The sequence below is a fragment of the Mandrillus leucophaeus genome, unplaced genomic scaffold (genome assembly GCF_000951045.1).
Source record: "Mandrillus leucophaeus isolate KB7577 unplaced genomic scaffold, Mleu.le_1.0 Scaffold630, whole genome shotgun sequence".
NCBI classification, from domain to species: Eukaryota; Metazoa; Chordata; class Mammalia; order Primates; family Cercopithecidae; genus Mandrillus; species Mandrillus leucophaeus.
Genome location: NW_012106809.1, coordinates 522,317 through 527,472, shown reverse-complemented (window position 1 = coordinate 527,472; position 5,156 = coordinate 522,317). Strand labels below are relative to the sequence as shown.

The 5,156-nt window shown below is 48.5% G+C and overlaps 1 pseudogene across 1 annotated transcript in view; it reads right to left on the bottom strand.

Annotated features, from left to right (window-relative positions):
• Positions 1-2,885, bottom strand: part of LOC105554203 — a 5,017-nt pseudogene extending 2,132 nt beyond the window's left edge. Inside the window, exons 1-4 of the transcript XR_001008288.1 lie at positions 2,578-2,885; positions 2,354-2,394; positions 1,695-1,918; positions 687-888 (exon numbers count right to left, since the gene is read on the bottom strand). The product of XR_001008288.1 is annotated as an uncharacterized LOC105554203 (transcript). The remainder of the gene's footprint in view (positions 1-686; positions 889-1,694; positions 1,919-2,353; positions 2,395-2,577) is intronic.
• Between the last annotated feature and the right edge of the window lie 2,271 nt (positions 2,886-5,156).

Here is a 5,156-nt window from a genome sequence, read left to right as displayed (position 1 = left end):
CTTGGGAGGCTGAGGCAGGAGAATTGCTTGAACCTGGGAGACAGAGGCTGTAGTAAGCTGATATGGCGTACCATATCATGGTAAAGAGTGTACCACTGCACTCCAGCCTGGATGACAGAGCGAGTCTCAAAAAATACACAAAACGTGTTGGGGTGGGGCACAGTGGCTCACTGAAGCAGAAGATGAAGACCAGCCTGTGCACAAAGTGAGACCCTGTAATATAGTTTAGATCTGTCTCCCCACCAAATCTCATACTGAATTGTAATGGATCACTGGGATGGATTCTTCATGAATGGCTTAAGTACCATCCCGTTGATGCTGTGCTCATGACAATCAGTTCTCTAGAGATCAGTTTATTAAAAAGGTGAGGAAACTCCCAGCCATTGCTGCTGCTCTGGCCATGCTACATCCCTACTTTTCTCTGTACCTTATGCAATATAAAGTATCATGAGGCCTCCCCAGAGGCTGAGCAGATGCCAGCACCATGCTTCAAGTACATCCTGCAGAACCATAGCCAATCAAACCTCATGTAAATAACTGGCCATAAAAACGTGAATTACAGGAGATTCTAAGCAGCATGAGGGTGGATCAGGTGGGTTCAAAGATCCTCAGAGAAAAGCTCAGAGACTCTAGTCCAACCAGATCATCATTACCACTCCAACTGAGCCAAAACAAAGGATAGTCACCATAGCAACGAAGGAGACCAGGCATGGCTCTCCACCTCTCCCAGCCTGAAGGTCAAGTCGCAGGAATCATTGTCTAAGCATGACAGCCATACAAAGCTTCTTTCCACGAGGGGGAGGTTCCAAACCTTAGGCCTTCACTCAGGTTAGTGCAGAATCTCTGGGAAGGAGCATTGTCCCTGGCTGGGCTTCCAGAGCTCACATTCTAACAAGGTGAAAACAAAACAATTTGAGAATAAGCAGAATTACGGCTCTTCCATTGGTCCCTCTTAGAAACCCAAGTATCCAGTTCCCTAAATGAGTCAGAACTTAGTTTTGACATCATGACCAGCATCAGAGACTCTAGTCTGTGAAATCATCATTCCCAATTAGGGAGATCTGGATCAAGGGAAGCCCTTCTGGAAAGAGATCTATCTAGTACATTCAAACAAAATACAACAGTCCCAATACATATTGGTCTAACAAATGAATCCAAGAACGGACGTTAGAAAGGGAGTAGTAAAAAGTAATTTAAAACTGCAGAGAACAGCTCCTCTGGGAGGTCTCAGTGTACTCCTCGTTTACAGTAGAAATGAGTGGAGGAAGTCAGGTTACCCAGCCTTCAACAAAAATACGGGGATTTATTAAAACGTAAAAATATGGGCCAGGCAAGGTGGCTCACGCCTGTAATCCCAGCACTTTGGGAGGCCGAAGCAGGTGGATGACCTGAGTTTGAGACCAGCCTGACCAACATGGAGAAACCCCGTCTCTACTAAATACAAAATTAGCAGGGAACCGTGGCACAAGCATGTAATCCCAGCTACTCTAGAGACTGAGGCAGGAGAATCGCCTGAACCCAGGAGGCAGAGGCTGCAATAAGTGTAGATCATGCCACTGTACTCCAGCCTAGGCGACAGAGTGAGACTCTCCCCCGGTCCCCCAAAAGAGTAAAAACACAACAGTCACAAGGAAAATGATGTAAACCAAAAAGTAGTCTCTAGAAAGTTACCAACACCAGGCGCAGCGACTCACCCCTGTAATTCCAGCACTTTGGGAGATAGAGGCAGGAGGACTGTTTGAGCCCAGGGGTCGATACCAGCCTGGACAACAAGGTAAAAGCCCGTTTCTGTAAAAAAACTGAAAGTTAGCCAGGCGTGGTGGTAGCACGTGCCTGTAGTCCCAGGAGGCTGAGGTGGAAAGACCACTCGAGCCCTGACGGCGGATGCTGCAGGGAGATCCTGGTGTTGCGCTCCAGCCTGGGCGACGGAGCAAACAGTCTCAAAAACAAAATAGCAAGAACAAATACAAGGGTCACCAGCTGTGGTACGTGGATAGCTCAAAAAAGAAAAAAGTGGCAGGGCGCAATGACTCACGAGGTCAGGAGATGGAGACCATCCTGACCAACACGGTGAAACCCCTTCTACTAAAAATACAAACATTAGCCGAGTGTGGTGGGGCGGGCCTGTAGTCCCAGCTAGTCGGGAAGCTGAGGCAGGACAATCGACTGAACCCGGGAAGCGGAGGCTGCAGTACTGTGTTCTTGCCACTGCACTCCAGCCAGGGTGACAGGCAGACTGTCTCAAAAAAAAAAAAAAAAGGCAGGGAGGCGCATAATGCCCCATGAACGAAAGCCTGCTTGGGAACAAGCTTTCCCAAGAGGCACTCAAAAGGCTCTAGCACCTAATACTCACCTTTACTCAAGGATAACACAGCGATGAACGTCTTACAATTCCTAACGGGGAAATGAAACACAGGAACAAAGGATTAGAGATCTTGGCCATGAACCCCTCGTTGAGCCCGGTCTAGGAATGTTGGACCGAGGGGCGGTCAGAGCGCTGCGGTGATGGCGTCAGCGACACACTCAGAGTCACCTGGGGTCATCATCACTCCCCTCCTCTCCCCGGGCAACCGTCACCCCCATTTTACAGTCACTCGCACAACCCCACTCACAGTTGTGATGTCGCGATTAGTTAGCAGGGGCTGTGGCGCCGCTAGCCGAGTTCCAAGAAGAGGCACCAGAAACTCTACAGTGTGCAATGATAGTTCACCCAGCTCGACTGGGGACCGCGCTCTCCTCCCTCGGCCAGGCCGCGACGTACCCGCCCGCTGGCTGCTGCGCAAAGGCAGGGCAGGCCATTGGGATCCCCTGCTCCCCCTCACTCAACAGCAGGGCCTGCAGCACGCGGTAGGAGAACATTACAGCTCTTCTACTAGCAACCCACGAGCCCACTCCGCAGAGAGAACTAAAATGGTGAGGCCGGGTCTATTTATGGCGGCGCCGGGTCGGGGGCCTGATGGGTATGGCTGTTTTCTTATCTGCCTGGCTAAACGCGCGGCATTTTCCCCATTGTTCATCCACATAGAACTACAACAAAGTGAAAGAAAGGCCAGGAAAGTATGTTTCACCCCCTTCTGGGCACACATTCGGAGATGCTTTCTGAATTTTGAAAAACAAAAAACAGGTACCTGTCTGGCCAGGCGGAAGAAAGTCCCTGGCGCCAGCAGGCCAGCGGCAGCCGGATGCTGTTCATAAGCCGCTTCGCAGGAGCCCAAGGTCGGTTAATGACCTTGGGACTCCGCTGGAGCGCGCTCGCAGCTGCGCCAGTTTAGGGTCCACCTGCCCCAGTTTAGGGTCCAGCTGCCCCAGCTTAGGGTCCAGCTGCCCCAGTTTAGGGTCCAGCTACCCTGACACTCCGCACGCAGTTCCCCCAGCGAAATCTGAATTCGTCTCCCAGCTCGATCTCGCAGACTGCTCCTTAAGCTTCAATTAACCAAAACAAAACAAAAACCAAAAACACAAAAGCCAGGTGGGGCGTAATAGGTCACTCCCGTGATCTCAACACTTTGGACAGGCCTAGACAGAGGATCACTTGAGGTCCGGAGTTCGAGACCAGCCTGGGCAAATAGTGACACCCAACCCCCGTATCTATTTAAAAAATAAATAAATAACAGCATTTTTGAAACTCATAAATCATTTCAAATCCCACCTTTCTGGACCCTTTCCTATCTCCCTCATTTATAAACGTGTATGATGTTTGGTGATGTGTGTTGTGTGTGTTGGTATCTTTTTCTTCATTTTTTTTTTTTTTTTTGAGACCGAGTGTCGCCCAGACTGGAGTGCAGTGGCGCGATCTCGACTCACTGCAACCTCCGCTTCCTCGGTTGAAGCGATTTTCCTGCCTCAGTCTCCCAAGTAGTGGGGATTACAGGTGCACACCGCCATGCCTGGCTAATTTTTATGTTTTTAGTAGAGTCAGGATTTCGCCATGTAAGCTAGGCTGGTCTCGAACTCCTGACCTCAGGTTATCTGCCTGCCTAGGCCTCCACAAAATGCTGGGATTACAGGCGTGAGCCACCAAGCCCAGCCTGATTTAGAGTAGATATCTCTAGGCTCAGTTTTGGGGAGGAAGTGTTAGGGACACCTAGCTGATATGTCAGGAAGAACACCTTCAGGAAAGGCTTGTGTGGGAGGACAACCCATTACCATAATCTTCTCAGCTTTATGCTGTGCAGCCTTTTTCTCCTTTCCTCATATATTTGCTATTTTTTAGAGTATTCATGAAAAAGGACAAAGAGGCTACTGTTTGTAAAATCTAGGGTAAAACGATCATTTAGAACTGGACACGAACTACTAAATGCCAACGATATTCAGGCAGGCAGTGGGGGAAAAAATCTTTGGCTCCTAAACCATCACTTGTTGCTCTCTAATTTGACCTTGGATGCAGCTCAAGTGACCACTTCCATATGCTAAATTGTCAAAAAGGTTCTAGAATACCTAATATAGAGGAGAATGGGATGAGGATTACAGAGGTGATACAAAGAACCTGACTCATCTTTCCTTTACGGCCATAGCCCCAAACTCTCATTCCTCCAGACCCTCACTTGGATAATTGCAGCTAGGGTGACCATAGCTGAAAATGTTAGTCTACCTCACATTTCTGCTCAAAACGATCTTAGAACTTTTGAAGTGAAGCTATTCAGACAAAATATTTTAAAAGGAGGCAACGAAAGCTAAATTAGTCTAAATAATTTGACTTGGTCACCCAAGTTGGGATTTGCAGAGCCATAGTCTGAACCTCCACTTCATTGTTGCTGTTTTACCCATCCCGCAAGTTTTATTTTTTATTTATTTTATCTTTTTTTTTTGAGATGCAGTTTTGCTCTTGTTGCTCAGGCTGGACCGCAGTGGTGTGATCTCAGCTCACCGCAACCTCCACTTCCCAGGTTCAAGCAATTCTCCTGCCTCAGCCTCCGTAGTAGCTGGGATTACAGGGATTCGCCACCAAGCCCAGCTAATTTCTTTCTTTCTTTCTTTCTTTTTGACATGCAGTCTCACTCTTGCCCAGGCTGGAGTGCGCTGGCATGATCTTGGCTCACTGCAACCTCCACCTTCCGAGTTCAAGCGATTTTCCTGCCTCAGCCTCCCCAGTAGCTGGGATTATAGGCATCCACCACCATACCCAGCTAATTCTATTGTGGTTTTTTTTTTTTTTT